Below are 19,206 nucleotides of genomic sequence, written 5' to 3'. Positions count from 1 at the left end.
GTGGTAGTAGTCATAGTAGTAGCAGTCACCTTGTCTCTGTCGTTCTTTCACAGATGAGGATATTGAGACTAAGAAGGCTAATAACTAGTAAGTGTCAGAGAGGATTTGTGCCCACATGCATCTGAGTCCTTTGCTATCTCTCAGGATAAACACATAAGAGCTGTTTCTGTAGCCTGTGGAAATCAGGGCTGAGGTGCATTTATGCCAATTATAGTGTGGCCATTGGTTTGGCGATGCTGCTTTAACTTATGTGGTGCTTGAATGGTTTTGGTTGTCACCCTTGGTTGACTCTGTCATATTCAAGCTACCAGCTTGTTGGAGTGTAGCTACTAAGTGTGAGGGCTGGTATGTGAAGAGAAGGGAAAAGCCAGTCAAATTAGTTGTGACTGACCTAACTTGTCAATTCAGGGAGACAGATCAACCCAGTATCCTCATGTGGGACCCCGCTGGGTCCGAGCCACTAGTCTGCAGGCCACTGAGTCAGGCCCCTGTGAAATCCTCCCCTCCCCTCCCTCCTCCCCCGCCACTTAGAGCAGTAAAGACCGATTAAACATGTTTATATGTAATTTGAAAATGGTTCTTTCAGGAAACGTGTGGTTCTTTAAAGTCATTTTAAAACCTGAGATTTTACTTTAGTTTATTTATATTCTAGCCAAAAAGAGCCCAAAGCTGAGCACAAAGTCCATGATATATGGCGTCCTCCAGGAGGATTGTCAGAACTGGTTTATATAGTTTCACTCTATCAATATAGCCTTTCACGGCTCCTAATTAGTTTTGTTGGTTGACTTACAGAAAAGTGTATTGAAAGTGAGCCGTCAGTAATTCCACCGAGCATTAATGAAAAGCACACACTGTCAGGAGGCCAGTGGAGGAGCAGATGGCTCCGTCCTGAGCACCCCTAATTCCTACTGGGGGTGATTAACTCAACTGTTTCTCCTAGAAAATACTTCAGTAGAAACGTCTGAAGATTATTCCAACCATGGATAGGTGTGTTTGTGTGTGAGTGTACATGCACAGGCACACACACATTTTTTCCTTAAATAAACCAAGATTGATGATAAATAATGATTAATTGAGCTTTTGGAATACCTACCCAGTACACTTCTGTTAACATAGATGCCACAGAGATTGTATTGGAAACGCAACTGAGTTTGGGCTAAGGTACTGTGTATCTTGCCAAGTAGAAAGGAAATTGCTCCAAAATAAAGAGAAGAAGCAATAAAATATAAATTTGCCCAATTTTGACATTTGCTTTTGCCAGCTATGTGAAGTCTGACTTAGGTTATTTATTCTTACATGGGATTTCTTAGAATAATGCATTTGAAGAATGCAGTCTCAGAATCTCAATAGCCCGAGCAGATGTGTAGTGTGCTTTTGTGGTTTTTACAGTAGATATGCGCTGTCTCGCAGAAATTATAGATGCGCAATTAGACTTTTACAATGTACACATTCATGCAGATCAGGTCGTGCTCCTTAAATGAGGGCTTAGTTTTCTTTATTTCCTGCTGAGTTTACCAAGTGGAGCACTGGTTGCCAGCGTTTCCAGCTAAATAAGTTTGCTGCAAAACCATTGCCACTCACGGGTGCTCAGGCTGGTTGGAGGGTCGCTTGTCTTTGGACAGAGAATGCGAACCAGGAGGGTCATGTGTCATCACTCCCGCTTGTCTCTGCGCCTGCAGCTCTGGCAGTGGGACTGTTTGGAATGCAGATACCACGCCACTTTGCAGAACGCATGACATGCTCAGGTTTATGTTTGTCTGTGGTATGCCATGGTTGTTTATTATGTGGAAGAAATGGAAAGCTTGCCAATCCACATCACTAATGCGAGTTTGACTGATGACATCAGCAGTAAACTAGAATTTAGCTTCTAAACCACATACAAATAGGTCTCAGGCTGCTAGTTATGCCATGATGTCAACCCCGATGCCCCTTTCATTAGCTGGTGTGCGTTTCAGGGTAGGTGCCAAGAGAAAGAATTTGGTTTTGTTTTCCTAATGCACAAAACATGTTTTGAACAATAGAAATACTTCTCTCTCAACAGTTTTCTGGCTTTTTGATTTCCCAACTCTGTTAATTACACCCTCTGAGTCTGTATTTCCAGGTCTTTATTAGAACACAACATTACCTACAGGAGAGCTGATCTCTAACTCAGATTGGGTTTGCACACACCCCTCTCTCTACTCTCCCTGGAGACTCTGTTGGCATCCGCGAGTGGCAGCAAAACCAGACCGGCCAAGTTATTCTGCACTTCTGCGGCATTCCTGCAGGTTAAGACAGTAGCCCGACCGGTGCAGAAAGATGTTTACAAGGTCCTACTAATGATACCACCTTGACGATCCAGGGAATGATTCAGACCTGCCAAAGGTTTCGCTTCCACCAATGCTGCCTCTGCATGTTTGTGTTCATCTGATGGGCAGTCTTGCCATCACTTATGTAGGGCACATATTATCATTTGTGGCTGTCTCTTTGTGAATCAGCATTTACCTCGTCGGTAGATTGTTTGACCATGTGCAACCAAACTATTTATGAAAAAGCATTTCATTCCAAAATAGAACATTGACTTACGAATATATGCCCATTTGGAGCAGATCCATGGCTAGAGATAAGAAGTGTAAAAGGATCGATTGGTTTTTAAAATAGAAAAAAAGAAGTAAAACCTATATATGACTAGCTTTCGTATGAATGCATCTGTGAGTCTACACCACTACTTTCTTGGCACAGAAACAAATACAAATGAAATTGTTGCTGAATATATGAGATACATTTAATTAGGTATAATAATAGTACTCTTCATTTTCAAAGCATTTTACAAATGCTAACTAATTAATTTTCCCCAATATTTCCAAGTGGCAGGAACAAATAGTCTCCTTGTGCTTACAGTGGCAGATACAGGGTGCTCCCCTCCCAGGAAGACCCTCAGAGACTCTATGTACATGTCCTCCTGCTTCCCGCACATTAAACCAAAGTGAATATTGTCACGTGGGAAACTGTGACACAGCACGGAACAGTGTAAGACTGACAGGGTTAGGAAGAGAGACAAAAGAAATGGATTCTAATATCCAGAAATTTGAAGTACATCAATGTATGTCTGATCTCACGTTCAAGAGGAGAAAAAAAAATTAAGATGAAAGGAATATACTTTCATATATAGTGGTTCACTTAGGAGTAAAGTATGTTCCTCTGAGCATGGAAGACCTTGGTTGAGACTGTAGATGTGGTTCCACATTTTCTGTGAAGCAGCAGTGAGCCCTTCGGCAATTTCTTAACTGCTCTGAGCTTCTACCTCACCTATAAAATTGGGAGAGGCAGACAAGGTCTCTAAGGCCCCTTTTGTTCTCAAATTCATGGTTCTCTGCTCAAGGCAAATGGTGAGTCATTGGGCACATCTCCATTCTTCAGAAGGGTCTCTGCAGAATATTTGTTTTAAATATGCTTTTAATGATTTCAGAGAGAAGTAGGGAGAGGAAGAGAGAGAGAGAGAGAAACCTTGATGAGAGAGAACCATTGATCAACCACCTCCTGCATATGCCCTATAGATCAAACCCAAAACCTGACTTGTGCCCTGACAGGGAGTAGAACCAGCAACCTCCTGGTGCACGGGATGATGCTCAACCAACTGAACCATACCAGCCGGGCTCGCAAAATGTTTTTTGAGTGGTTACCTCTTTAGCTGCTGAGTGAGGGAACATGGTATGAATCTCCATACAATACATTTATCTAATTAAATTTAAACTCAAACCTTAATTAAAGATTTCTCTCTCGTGGTACCATACCAATATCACAAATGCAGATAGGGTAGGGCTTTTAAACTAGAGAAAGTCTTAGAGTTAATTAACATTTTGTATGTCTAGGAGAGGGTTCATATTTTTCCCTATATATTGTCACTTTAAACATGTGAGTGTGAGTGTGTGTGTGTGTGTGTGTGTGTGTGTGTGTGATTTGTCTTATGGAAATGTTTGTGTATGGAGTAAAAGTGGTAATTCAGGAAAATAAGTCAATTGTATATGCCAAGACTTGTGAAGGTTTTGGTGATTCCTTAAGTACTTAAATCATTGTTTTAAAGATAGTTCTGATTGTTTTTAGAAACAGAGTAATTTTTAGAAGTGAATCTGTGACATAAAAATAAAATAGTGTGAAACACATGAATCTCAAACTTAACTGCTCTGAGCTTCGACCTCACCTTGAAAAAGAAAGTTTGTAGTGAGGAGAGAGGTAAACCTGCCAGCCAAGTCATTTAAATTAAAGCTTTATATTTTCCCCCAAATATCCATGCAGCACTGGTCATGCAATCCAGATTTATTGGGTTTTTTTTTTTTAATTCGGTGGCCACATTTGGTATAAACTATTATTTTGATTGTTTAGGGGGGGAGGAGTGGTCTATTAACTTAAATGTTTCACATTTCACAGAAAATCCTAAGATACCAGTTAAAATCATTATTTAACAAAAACAAATTTTGTATGAATAGAATTTTACAGATTTAGATGTCAAAATGATGTGCTCAAATGTTCAGGTCACAGATTAAATCACTTTTCATTTTGAAAGAATTCTCCAACATATTGTATTCGGTGGTTTGAATTTCTGGCCCTTTATTCACTCTTCTTTTGCTCTGATTGATGTGGACAAGGACTTAACATTGTATAGATGGCGTTAACTGCAATTCCTGCAGAAACACAACTAATGCTGCAGAACTTTAAGCAAAATATGCTGTGGTATCACTTTCTTGACCATTTTATAACTGTATTTCTGTGTCACCCACAATTAAGGACCTTCTGTGCCTTGAATCATCCCTCCTAATCAACAAAAAAATAATAAAATAAAAACCTAATAATCCTAAGTATACTTTTCTTTCCTTAAGTGAAGTTGCTATGTGTCCTAAACTTAAACTCGGCCATTTCCTTTTCTTTTTGAGACTCTCAGATGCCCTCTGGACAGTATGACACTGAGACAGTGCAGTTTTGTTCATTCATTTATTTCCTCCTGCAGCTTTAGTGCTTCGTTCTGTGTTAGAGCCGAGAGGCATGATAAATCCGTTAGAGATTCTTGGCTGTAATCACTAGTTAGCATAAATACCAAGTCCCTGAGGATCTTATTTATAAAAGTGTTCACCGTGAATGTGGGGCTTGTTAGTTGCCTTCACAGAGTTTGCCGGGGAAGACACAGATTGTCAGGAGCCTTGAATAAAGTGGGAGCCTTGAAACACAGAGAGGCTGCACTTCGAGTGCGTCTTCATCAGCCCCTGGGCTTCTTGAGGGTGATCACATCAGAAATGCTCTTGTTGGTCCTGTGTGCTTTTCCCGATGATCTGTTCCGCCCTTTAATACACAAACATGCTTGCTCCCACAACCATGAAACTCGTTTACGCGGGCCGCAGCACCCTCGGTACTTTACTGACAGGTATTCAAGTTCTGAGGTGTGCATGCATTATCAAAACAGCTCTTTCTCTTTGGGGGAGTACAATAAGAGCTATTTCAAAGGGAGTCCCCTTTTCTCTCTGTAATTTGCTTTTCAAGACAGGCCACTATTTCTTAGAAGCTTGGGATGGGGAAAAATTTTTAGTCATTAGGAATATGAAAATCTTGTTCTTTTGCTTTAATGTTGTCAAGAAATCTGTGAAGTTTCCCATGCAGTTAAACACCCTCTACCCCCACCCCTCCATTATCGTCCCACACTCAGAACTTGAAGAGCTGGTCCTGCTCCCAGGCACCACTTTCCCCCTGTGCCTGGGTGCTTTACAGCACAGACCTAATGGTAAAAGGGCCCTTGAATATGTTTTCAGTAGATTATCAATGTCCCTATAAACCATTCTCTTATTCTGGGCTTTCATGATTGGTAACAGACATTTTTATTAGAAATGCTTCCCAAATTTTTTCTTGTTTTTAAGAGCATGAGATCATTATTTTACTGGGTGAGGGTAGGATAGAAATATAATTCATGGCACTGAAGAAGTTTCCTTCAGTGTCCACTCAGTGGATATAGAAATCATTTTTCGAATGACCTGTATTCACCTCTAAGTTCTCTCACATTTTTTATGTGATTCATTATTTTTTAAAATATCAACCAAACTATAAATAAGATCTTGCTAACATTACAACAGATTACACAGTGTTACACACAAGCCAGAGCCGAAATGCAGGGAAGGCCCCGATACTCTTAGAAGAAAACGGACCTAGAAGTTGACGCTTTTCGTCTGCCATTAGCCAGTTGGGTTTTGGATAGCAAACACAACACTTTGCCAAGCTGTAAAATTCATGATGTTTAAGAGAAAGATCAAAACTAAAACTAGAGGGTTTATATGTGTAAATATTAGCTTGGTGCAAATATTCCTGTTGGATGGTCTTTGACCGTTTGATTCCGGTGGGTTAAAAGAAAGTCTGAGCTATAATTTATTTGTTTTCTATTTTCAGAGTATGCTTTTCCACTTTTTAAAACTCTTAGCCAATATTACTGATTTTATAAAGTTGCTATCTTCCTGAGAAATAAATGTTTTTCTCAATGGATAGACTATTAAATTTGTAAACTTAGGTTTATTTGACATCTTTTAAGAAGTAACTGGGAATTCTTTGTGTTTTTTTTGTGTGTGTGTTTTGTGTTTTTGTTTTTGTTTTTGCTAGTGTCTAGCTGTGCGTGTTGATAGTAATTTCTGTGTCTGTTGTCAGTAATTCATTTCTGAGGATAATGAGATTTAGAAGGGTGACTTACATCCTGTTGATGTCACATAAGTCATCTTTCATCACTTCAATGTCTTACCTGACCAAACACAATTTTGCCTTCACATAGTCTTTTATATATGTGTCTGCTGTGAAGTTTATAGTCAAATTCTCTGCTTATTATAGTCATGACATTTCTAAAAATATTGGTCATTAAAATAGTGACAAAGATGAGCTGATTATTTCACTTTTATTTACATGAGTGCTGTTTTCATTATTTTGAATCATAAAATATTTGAGAGGCTCCCAAAACAGACTTTATAATGAATTAGCCTTTGGATATTTCATCTCTGGTAGTCACTTGTGTCATGATGGAAACTATAAAGAGCAGAGACACTAGTGGATATCTTGATATTGCCCAACTGGTCTGACTTTCTTTAACACAATCTGAGTTGTTTTATTAAAGGACAGTAACATACGAGTGTGTTTTCTAGATGTTTTACCCTTGTACAAATCCAGCACTTTAAAATGTGAGAATATTTATTCAGGATTTTTAACCAGCATTTTCACTGAAAGCAACATGAGTGGATTGTGGGTGTGCAGTTAAATCCTTAGCTGTTGTTCCTTCCTTTGGTTTTCATCTCTCAAGTAGAGCAAATGCCACAAAATCATATTTGCCCTATCCGTATCTTTGAGTCGACATCTATATTTATCTCTCCCATGGAGCCATGACATAAGTAGACAAGAAAGGAGACTGAAAGGGGAAACAAAAACAAAAGCAACCAAAAAAGAGGGTCAGCAGGAGCGATACCGAGAAAGGAAAATATTGGTCAAGACATGAATGGCTTCAGAAGAGAATTCTCTTCTTTGCCTATTGGTTTTCCAGCAGAAAATCTGTTTCTCATCAATTGCACCAGATCTCAAACTCAGAAGTTTTTATGAGGGTCACACAGTAAGGTGCCAGAGGAGAATAAATGGGGTAACAGGTAGAACATGTTTCCAAATAGGGCTACCACCCCACTCCAGCCTTCTCTCTGCCCAGTGGTGGCCTATTGCTGAAGCCAGTGCCTATGTGCAGGTCCCTTTGGGAATGAACTGCAAGTCCATACTGACTCTAATCACAGAAGTTTTCTTTGGGTGGCACAGCAGAAAAAGGCCGGGGTTTTGAAATCAGACTAACATGAGTTTAACACCTTGGACCAGTTGCTTAGATTTGGAGCTACAGTGTTCCAGAGTGTAAGCTGGAAGTCCTAAAAAATAAAATGAGATAATATTTGTATGTTCATTAGCACATGCCTAGTGCATAATAAGAACTCAGTAAGGATATTTATTAGTTTAGCTATTATGCTCAGTTTCTTTATGTTATAAACCAGTGGGTCTCAGCCTTCCTAATGCCGCGACCCTTTAATACAGTTCCTCATGTTGTGGCGACCCCCAACCATAAAAATATTTTCGTTGCTACTTCATAACTCTAATTTTGCTACTGTTATGAATCATAATGTAAATATCTGATATGCAGGATGTATTTTCATTGTTACAAATTGAACATAATTAAAGCATAGTGATTAATCACAAAAACAATATGTAAGTATATATGTGTTTTCTGATGGTCTTAGGCGACCCATGTGAAAGGGTTGTTCGACCCCCAAAGGGGTCGCGACCCACAGGTTGAGAACCAATGTTATAAACCATCTCTTTGAAGCTACTTCAAAATAATTTGGCTAAATACATGAGAAATAAAGTCTAACGAAAAGAAGAAAAAGGATTTTTGTTAAATTTCCCACCTGGTTCTCAGTAAGGAATTTAAACAGTCCTCTCAAACCCTGTCTAAGTGTTGTCTAGCTTCCTCCATGAAGCTCAAGAGAAGTTGAATCAGAGTACAGCTAACATTTGAGAAAGAAGGACTGGGGATGCCCAGGTTTTAGCCATAAGACTGAAGACTGCCCATCAGATTGTCTTTATTGAGCTGGTGACCAGGGAAGGGCTCTCGTGGGTCCCCGAGCCTTAAGTCATAGTAAGGAAGACCCTCCGTCAGGCTCCAGGTCAGCCAGCTGGTGTAAACCTTGTAGACTCTCAGGTCTCCTCACCTCCTAGTCTGCACTGGAAAATGGAGGGGCAACCGTGCCTCCTCACCAATGAAAGGTTTCATTTCCAAGGTAACTCTAGGGGACAGGGTGATGATCAGGCTTTGAACCTCTATAAAGCTTGAAGGAAACATAAGTCGTTTGTGCGCCAGTTTAAACACAGAGCCTGAACATTACTTCTGTGCTGATGTCTAGTTCTGCTTCTTTTGCTCCTGTGTTTGTTGTAACAAAGAGTAATACACACTTGGCTTTATTTTATTATTATTATTTTTTTAATATGGAATGCTTCACGAATTTGCGTGTCATTCTTGCGCAGGGGCCATGCTAATCTTCTCTGTATCGTTCCAATTTTAGTATATGTGCTGCTGAAGCGAGCACCACACTTGGCTTTAAACTGTGCTGGGAGAAAATTCTGGAAGGACAGCCGCTCGGGACCTTAGGTTCTGTCTTCACTTCATGACTTCATTTTTATAAAATTAAAATGACTTAATTTAGAATTTATGTACCTAAGAACTTAGCCCATTTTTTAAATTCTTCCTCCTCCCATGTGTGAATTTCTTATTTATTTTCATTGTGATGTCACTGACGTGTCAGAGAGCATGAGATGAGAGAGAGAGAGAGAAGGAGAGAGAGAGAGAGAGAGAGAGAGAGAGAGAGAGAGAGAGAGAGAGAGAGAGAGAGAGAGAGAATGGAAAGTCTGAGATGGGTCAGCCAGGCTCTCTGTGGTTGCTATATTCATAACATTGTTTTCTTTGTTTGAGCTTTGCTCTCTTCTTTCAGGAATCTTCCTATTAGTAAATATCTTAACAAACCTGGGTTCATTTTGAACTTGGCAGTAATTCTGATTAGAGTTGTTGCAAAATAACCATTCAGTCCAGCATGGCCCTAAATGCTCAGAGTTTCCCAGGGGAATCTGGACAGACGTGGTTCAGACTGATGAGTGTTTCTGACCTTTAACTCTTGGGTGGGGGGAGGAGAGGCACACTACAAATTGGCAAATACCCTTTCTCCCACCCTCAACTGTAGCTCAGTGGCCTTTTTCATGCAAAAGAAAGTTACTTTTAAAATTAGGAAGCTGCAAAGCATCTATATCCTTCCAGCCCCTGCTCCAAAGCTCAACTAGGGGATAGAAGCAGCCCAGGGTGTCTAAAGTCTCTTCAACTTAAAGCAGCTCCCTAAAGATCAATCTTTTATGATCCATCTAAAATGTAATCCCTGCTTAAGGGATTTTGCATCCATTCAGGTGGCCTGCAAATATATTAAAGTTTTATTTCATTGTAAAAAGAAAAAAGTTAAAATTTTAATAAATGTCCTTTAGAAAAACTATTCAGATATCCTTAACATATTTGAGAGAGGTTAATTGAAAAAGATCCTCATAAGGATAAAAAAAATAGTACTATCATTTATACAATTTTGGGACTTTGCATACATTAGACTTATTTGGTAAAAAGGCAGAATTAAATTTGATTTGGATCCATTGTGTGGAGGAGTGGGGGTGGGGAAGAAGAGATTTGAGGGGCATGAAATGCCTTCTGGGAGGGAGGCACTCTTCTTTCCTATCCCCAGAAGGGAAAGAGGAAAGGCTAGTGAAGAAAAAGACTCTCGAGGGAAGACGGTGTAAAGGTGGAGAAGTTTCAAGAAGGTGACTGGTGGCATTTGGAAGCACTTATCCTCCCATGCTTGAGTTTCCCCCTTCTTGGAGGGACTTCTACGTCCCCAGAATGGGTAAAGAAGCCAAAACCCATGTTGCATGAAGTAGGAGTAAAGGAATCACAACACCTAACCTGAGATGTAGCAATTACCCTCAGTATTTGGAAATCTGCAGTGTGGGAAAGGAGTTAGAGTTGCAGAAAGACTGATCTTACCTCAGGTTGACATGGAGTGCTGTATAGTCAGTGAGCTTTTCCGGATCAGAGGGTGAAATGGAAATCTTGTGAGGATACTGCGTGTGTGATTAGTGGAGAAGGATTCCTCCATAAAATCTCTACTTTTAATTCTTCTATGACTAAGTTAAGGTTTTAAGCAGTCACTTTTGGACAAGCCTCAAGAGAATCCTACAAACACTAAAATTTGTTATGAGCTCCAATCTAGTTCCACCATTAATGACATCACATAAAGAAATTCCTCCCACCCAAATGAGTTAACCACGTTGGCCAACTTCCCAGAAGGAGACAGTTTCAACCAGTTGATAAGATCTGAGTTGAGCGCTTTCATTGAGGATAGTGTTCAGTCTCTTCCCTTTCCTTCTCAGGCAGCCTCCTGGGCAAAGCAAGACCTCTCTTATCCTTCCAGACCATTCAGAAGACCCTGTCCTATAAATGAGTAAGCATTGACCTCTACCCATAAATGCTTGGTTGTAAATTCAGTCCTCTGGTACTCTAACCAACAACACATGTATCTTTGGTCTCAATGATGAAGGATTAACATGCAAAAAGTTAGGGATGTAGTAAAAAAAAAAGACATTTCTTTTCTTTTTTTATTTTCTTTTACTGAAACTTAGATAAATTAGTCCTGTTTTGACCAGGCCTGCAGCTCTAACCTCATTCTGTGTGTACGTTGTTGGCTTATAAACCTCCCGTGTATATAAAGAACATGTCCTGGATCCTCAATACACATGTCCTGTTGCAGCTATGAAGTAGAAGTAATTAATTATACACTCGAGTGCATGCAATTCGATTTTGAAGTTAACTCCTTATTCAGGAGGACAGGGGGAAAGTTCCTTGGTTACCCAACTGTAATGTAATTTCTTGGACCCAAGGGGAACAATTGGAGTATGACCATACTCAAAATGAAGAGATCCATTATTTGGTTCAATAGGACAAACCAGGAAGCTGGAAATTGGGATGAATAGGATCATTGGAACAGCCTTCCAGCTTTAAAATCAAGCATTTTCATTACCAAAAAAAGAGGGGATTATTGCCAGTAGTGATATTAAGCCAGTATTGACAGTAGGGCCATCGTTGTGTATAACTGTGCCTAGTGACAGATATGGAACCTGACCTCAGACCGAAGATGAGCCTCCACAGCAACTTCTCCCATTAGCCTTATTCTTGCCTCAGATGGAAAATTTTGTATAGGAGTGAGAGTTATGAAACAGTGAGCTGTGAGGAAGGGGAGTTGGTGAAGAGAAGGGGAGAGGGGGAAACACAATAAAGCTTCAGCTGCAACTTGGTTGGTTGTCTTGCCTAAGAAAGCAGAACTGTGGCCACTTCCAGGCACAAGCCCAGGCTAAGCCTTCTTGGGTGTCCGTGGGAATCCTTTGCCTGGTATACTGGAGCATCTGCTTCCAGCTGTAAGCTTAATCCCATCACCAAAGTTTCGAGTGTGGAAAGAGAAACAACAAAAACCAGGGCATTTACACCTCCTTATGCAGTCCTGCCCAAAAACATCTTCATTAGCCAGCCTTCCTGAATAAAGTACAAGAAATTCTGTATGAGATATTTTGTTATATATTTTAGGTCTTTTATTATGATCCTTTTTTCCCCATTCATAAGTCTACTTACTGATTTGGTTTCCATAACCAGAAAAATTACTAAGAAAAAGGAGCAAAAACCTAATTATGGTGAAGACACTCACATCAATGATACTATAGTTGATAATCTACTGATGATTTTTTTGCCAATAGACAAACGTAGACAGGCTTTAAACTTTGAGTTGCAACATCAGCACTACTTTTTTTCTTTCTCCAATTAACTGTGATGTTTCCTGTTACGTTAGAAACAAAATCATCATGCTTACTTTACATCCCCATGACTATTCTGTAACTCCCAATTTGTACTTCTTAATCTCTTCACCTATTCACCCATATCCCTAAGCCTCTCCCATCTAGCAACCATCAAAATGTTTTCTGTATCTATGAGTCTGTTTCTGTCCTACTTGTTTGTTTATTTTGTTTTTAAATTATTGTTGATAGGTATCTATTACCATTTTATTGTTCATTTTTTTTCTCTATTCTTTTCTCCTTTTTAAAGAAGACCCTTTAACATTTCATGTAATAATGATTTGGTGATGATGAACTCCTTTAGCTTTTCCTTGTCTGGGAAACTCTTTATATGTCCTTTGATTCTAAGTGATAGCTTTGCTAGGTAATATTGTAATAACTATGTCAGAAGGGTAGGAGAGTCCCAACTGGTTTGGCTCAGTGGGTAGAGCGTCGACCTGTGGACTGAAGAGTCCAGGGTTTGATTCCAGTCTAGGGCACATGCCCTGGTTTCGGGCTCGATCCCCAATAGGGGGTGTGCAGGAGGAGGCCAATCAGTGATTCTCTCTCATCATTGATGTTTCTATATCTCTCTCCCTCTTCCTTCCTCCCTGAAATCAATAAAAAATATATATATTAAAAAAGAAGGATAGGAGATTTATCAGGATGATCAATTAGTACGTTATATAATGTCAACTCACTGGGTTGTACATATAAAGCTAATGTAATATTGTATGTCAACTGTAATTGAAAAGTAAAGTTATTTAAAGTCAAAAACAAAATATAAGTAAAAATAAAACATGAAATTGCAGTAGAGCTGAAAAGAACTTTGTTATGAATTAGTTTTTCTCTTTGAATAAATCACCCTACTTTTCTCTGCCTGAATTTTCGTCTTTGCTCTGTGAGGGCGTTTGGATGAACTGATCTCTAAGACCCTAGTGGTTCTGCAAGCAAAAAGAGAAAGTGGCCCTTCCTTTAGGGGAAGAATACAGGCTTGAAATTCCATGTTCACAACCCTCAAGATTTTTCAAGGGAAATATTCAGCCAGTGAATGTTGCCTATCAAGGGAACCATCTTAGAATAGGGGGTTCTCCTCACAAAGGAGCCTCAGCAAGTTCTCCCTCCTATTAGGACCCCTTTTCCTCTTTAATAGGAAGATAATAACACCCACCGCAGAGACTTGTGTAAATGCATGAAATGATTTCTATCGGGCTCCTAGCATATGTTAGAAGCAGGACAGCCCCTCTCATATCCTGGTCTCTTTGTTTGGGTATTTCATTTGTAGCGCTAACCCTTCCATAAACTTCCAAGTATATTTTTAATGGCAAGTACCTGAAACAAAAAAGGATCTGTGTCGAGTCCCAGACCTGGCACTTGGTAATGTTGAAAGCATTGGCTGCCAATTTGCCATGCCGGTAATATCTGATTTACAGTTCCCCATGGGTGGGTGGGTGAGTGGGAGGGTGGGGTTCAATCTCTCAGGAGAAGACGTTTTTCTTCCTTCTAACTTTCTTCTTTGGTCATGTAATAAAAGGTTGAGTGACTGTGCTTCATGGAGCCGGAGAACATCCCAGCCCTCCTCAGCATGGCTGGCATGTGGGTCTCCGTGTTTCCCTGGCAGTAAATTTCTCATGAGGGCAAGTCACTTTTTTCTTCCTGGCCTGGTAAAAACTAGACAGCAAAGAACAGTTTTCGTTTTGAAACTCGCCCACTTTCTTGGGCAACCACCTACCTTGGCTGCCCAGCCTAGACTTTCAGAGACATGGGATAGTTTCACTTATAAAATCTACTTCCTCAGAAAGCAGACGCGGTGGAGTTTCCTGAATTTGGCAGAATCTCTCTTTAGAGACACTCACTCCACTTCAGACAGCTAGACACTAGGATCTGTGGACTCAGGTCTAGAAAATGCTTAAGTTGGAAGCTGGGTCAAAACTGAATGGGGAATAGAATGCCCATATGAGGGGCCAGGGGAGTGTGAAGCCAGCCCACCAGCAGGGGCTGTGAGTTCAGGATCACTGAGCCCCAAATCCCGTCAGGGGCAGCACCCCACACATGAAACTACTGGTCCATCCCACCAAACACTTAAAAAGAAAGGAGCAAGAACTTCTATGAATTAAGAAAGACAGGTAAATCTCTCTTAAAGACACTTTCTAACTAAAAACAGTAAAATTCTCAATGATAGGTCTCATAGAGCAAGACAGTAAAGCCTTTGTAGAATGCTATTATTCATTTAATTTTGTAAGTTAACTGATAGCTGGGGAGACTAAAAGACTTGTCCAAGTTTAAAATAAGGGAGGCTGGCTTTCCTAAGCAAGTCCTCCTTCTATGAGTCATTGCTGGGCACAATGCAATATCGGAAGCATTTGGGTTTAAAGGTGACCCTTGTGATTGGCTCTGGTCTATTATTTTGCTAGTCAGGGATCTTAGGTAGCTTTCTTAATTTCATTGATCTAAATTCCATCCTTATAAAATGGACCATGTAATATCTAATGTATGGGTCATTGCAGCAAATTTCAACGGGTGTGCTGCAGCACACTGATGTGTTGCACACATTTTTTAAACATGCAGTACCTGACTATTTAGTCAGGGGCACTGACTTCTTTTCCCTTAGATTGTCAAATAAAACAGTGACAACAGCCAACACAATAATAGCTGTCCAGTGTGAATGAATCAAAATTATACCATTTTTTTGGTCAGATCTGCAAAAAAATGAATATATATATTTTTGTGTGCTGCAGAATTTTAGTTTATGTGTGCCATGAGATTAAAAAGTTCACTGGGTTATTGTAAGGTTTAAATTAGTTATTAAAAGGCAATGTTTTAAAGAGCTTTAGAATTTTTTTACTATTATTTTCAAGCCCACATTCCTTTAAGCCTACATTCTGCATCTTCTTTTAATATCTTAATGCTTTCTTAAACAGATTGATTTCCAAAATGAATCTTAAGACTTTGTGTTGAACTCCACTTACCCCCACTGTCATTCTTTCATTCAGAAAAAAAATACTCTATTTCCAAATGTCATAGCCTAATTGACTGTATAATATATATTTACCCTTAATTAGGAAAGTAAAATAACCAAAAAGAATGTAGCAAAGTAAGTTTTCATTCTAAAGTTTAAGCATAAATACCGAAAGTTTGTGCCGAGTTAGATAGCTATTCTTATCAATTACTACTCTAAAAAGTTTTTAAAAAACTGAAGCTATTCCACGTAACTGGTAAACTAAAGTAGATGTGGGCAAACTGTTTCCAAAAAAAACACCCGATAATCAATATTTTGACTTTGTGGGCTATATGGTGTCTGTAACCACCCAAAAAGCTGCCATAGACAATACATAAATGAATGGGCACGGTTGTGTTCCAATAAAACTTAATTTACAAAGTCAGACAGCTGGCCAGATTTGGCCTAAGGGCTGTCGTTTGCCAATCTGTTTCTTAAAGAAGCCTATATCTTTTCCCAATTTTCCTATTTAGAGTTATATAAATTGATACCTCTGAGCTCAAATCATTTCATCTAGTATGACTCCACCCAGGTGAGTGACTTGAGGGACTTAGGGAGCACTTAAACTCAGAGCTAATTTTTAATGAAGGAAGTCGGCCTACAAGAGCCTTAGTCCCCTAATTGCTTCCTAGCATCTTTCATTTCAGTTCCCATGCCATGCTTTACAATGTAGAGGTGGATGGAGAGTGTTTTCCAACATGAAGATTTAAGCTGGAATATTGCCCAGGCCATTTATCTCACGTTTCCCTCTACTTAAAGGTTGTTCATTAACTGATAGACTTGTAGGGGAGAGTTTCAAATTCTTGACTATTGAGGAATTCTTTCATCTTTTCTTTTTTTAACTATGAGGATTCTTGTTGTTGTTTTTTAAATGTTGACTTAGTTTCCATTTCATAGTTGCTGTCAAGACTTGGAGAATTTTCTGTTTTTTATCAATAAGTTGCTTTCACACTTTCAGAATTTTAACTGATGGTAAAACCAAGGGCTGCTGAAGTAGTAGTCGAGACTAAGCTGAAACAATAAATAACTTGAGTTTTGTCCCATGTTTGGCATTCATTTGTCAGGGCCATGTCACTTCTCTACTCAGCCTTCATTTCCCAGACTATAAACAGTATTATTAGGGCCAAATATTCAGAGTTGTCTCTGGGCCCTTCTGAAAGGCAAACTTTCCCTCGGCTTCTCTTCAAAGACCCCTCGTGTTCTTCCCAGAATCCTACATTTACAGTATGGACATTCGTGATGCTAAGTCCTACGCTTGCCATACGGCATTACATAATTATTTTCCCTTCAGGTGTAATTACGGAATTGCCAATGCTGCGACTCTGTTTTGCATTATTTCACACGTATTTTCTAGTTTTGATTTAGGTCTCTGCGTGGTATGCCATAAATCAGCAGAGTGAGGGTGGGTAATGAAAGCAGATCAAAACACAGCCCTCCCTGCTATAGAATGTTCCTCAAGTGACACTCCATAATTCAAACGCTGCAAGGCATGGGGCAGCCAAAGCCGGGCACTGCGACAGTATGAGTTGTTTTTGTTAATAGAGATGAAATTATGGGTGTAACTAGCTGGCAGTCCTCAAACAGACTTTAGCAAACTGTTTACTCAGCTGTCCTCAGGCAACAACTTAATACTTGTGGATAAAGTTATTCGCCCACCATCTCCCAAGTGGTATAGTCCGGGGATCCCAATTTGTTCTCACTATGAAAAAGAAAGAACAAGTTTGCAACTCTCCAAACGCAGTCTGGGATTCTGGCTGGGTTTTGTTTTTAACATATCAGGCTTTTGGCACCATGATTGCTAAAAATCTCCGTGTCCTTTGTGGTCTGCGGTTCAGAAATCTATAGGAAGCTGCGATCTGAAATGTTTGTGTGGCTTAAAGAAACCTTGTGGTCCCTAATGCTAAACCCTTGTTACTGTTTGTTCGCCTTCACTATCCCCTTCACCCACGATGCCTTCCCCTTCCTCTCTGCCTGTCTACATCATGCATCCTTTTAGACCCAGCTCCGGCACCTCCTCCTGGAAGTCTTCCCTTATCCCCTAGCCTCGCCCAACAGATGTTGACCTAGGAATTTTTCTCTAATCCAATTTTGAAAAATTATCACACAGTGCTTAAGATATATAAAACTGTATAAAAATAATACAATAATCACCAATTTGCCTACCAGCTCTAGTTCAGAAGCCCCTGAAGACTAGAAGAACCACTATCTGATTTTGGCATTTATTTTCCCATGGATATCCTCATATAATAATATATCTTATATATATTTATCTCTACCTATGTAAATGCAGATAAATATATAATATGTTAATTTTAATGGATATATAATATTAAGGGACATCTAATTTTAATATATAGTAATTTAGTGTATTATAAGCTTTATATAAATGTTATTGTGCTGTATATATTCTAAAACCTGATTATTTGGGGCACTCACCTTTATGCTTATCAGATTTATCATGTTGATTCTCGTAGTTCATTTCTTTCGACTGCTATGTGTTCCATTTTTGAAGTTTATTTATTTTGCACACTTAGTGTATTTTCATCTGAGTCCATAAAATTTTAAAAGCATTATCCTGACATTACTATTGTCTTAAGATCATTTGCCTATATATTTTTCACCCTCTATGAGATTAAAGGTTTCTTGGGCAGAGGTCACAATACAGGTTTGCTCTTTTGAATTGAATTGCTACAAGAGATCCAGCAAGTATTGTCATTTTTATACAAATGAGGACACTGCCATTATGTCACTGTCCCTTGACACAACATCAAGGTTCCGTCTTCTGGTTCTCCTAGCTGAGAAGTTCAGCAGCACTGTCATAAAAACCACTCACATTTACTAGAGACGACCAGAACGTTTCTCTTTAATCTCGGTGTTTCCTAGAACTCTGAATTTCTTAGTCCAGAAGTTGAAACTTCTTGGAAAAATTTAAAAAATAATATGAACCTGCTTTTCATTTGGAGGAACTGCACCTCAGAACAAGAAAGCTGATAGCAGAATTAAAAACAATTTTTTAAACTGAGATAGAATTCATATACCATAAAATTTGCTTTTGAAAATGTACTGTTTAGTGGTTTTAGTGTGTTTACAGAGTTGTGCAACCATTAGTGCTGTAACTTCAGGACATTTTTTTCACCCCACAAGAAATCCCTCAGCATCCCTCCTTCCCCCTTCAGTCCCTGGCAACCACTAAGCCACTTTCTGTTTCTATAGATTTGCTTGTTTGGAATATTTCATACCAATGGAATCCTACAGTATCTGGCTTTTGAGATGGTTCTTTCACTTGCATAATGTTCTTAAGGTTCATCCACTATATATCATGCATCAGCACTTCATTTCTTTTTATTGTCGAATAATATTCCATCCTATGACTATACCACATTGTATTCTTCCATTCCTCAGCTGATGGACATTTGGCTTGTTTCACTTCTTGGCTATTGTGAATAACGTTGCTTTGAATCTTCACTTACAAGTTTTTGTGTGTATGCATGTTTTCATTTCTCTTGGGTATATACCTATGAGTAGAATCGCTGGGTTATGTGGTAACTCTGTTTAAGTTTTGAAGAACTGCCAAACTGTTTTCTAAAGCAGCTGCACCGTTTTCCCTAAGTAGATTCTTTCACGGAAGTGAAAGCTCCAAAGACATTCCTAGCTTGCTTGTAATCATTGTGATCCCCAATTTAATGTTCTGGATTTTCTTCTTTCCTGTTTTTTTGTTTGTTTGTTTGTTTTTCACTTTGGTTTCTTCATTTCTTTTTTGTAATGTTCTAAATTTT

The 19,206-nt window shown here is 39.2% G+C and overlaps 1 protein-coding gene and 1 non-coding gene across 3 annotated transcripts in view; one reads left to right on the top strand and one right to left on the bottom strand.

The window, feature by feature from the left end:
* CREB5 (cAMP responsive element binding protein 5) overlaps positions 1 to 19,206 on the top strand; it is a 381,586-nt gene that overhangs the window by 322,872 nt on the left and 39,508 nt on the right. The gene's annotated exons all lie outside the window — the stretch shown is intronic.
* On the bottom strand, positions 9,004 to 9,110 carry LOC111826056. The gene has a single exon (XR_002829299.1). It is a non-coding gene; the product is annotated as a U6 spliceosomal RNA (small nuclear RNA).

The sequence above is a fragment of the Myotis lucifugus genome, unplaced genomic scaffold, assembly GCF_000147115.1.
Source record: "Myotis lucifugus unplaced genomic scaffold, Myoluc2.0 scaffold_52, whole genome shotgun sequence".
In the NCBI taxonomy this organism is placed as follows: Eukaryota; Metazoa; Chordata; class Mammalia; order Chiroptera; family Vespertilionidae; genus Myotis; species Myotis lucifugus.
Note: the sequence above shows the minus strand (reverse complement) of the source record. Positions and strands in the feature narration are given on the sequence as shown.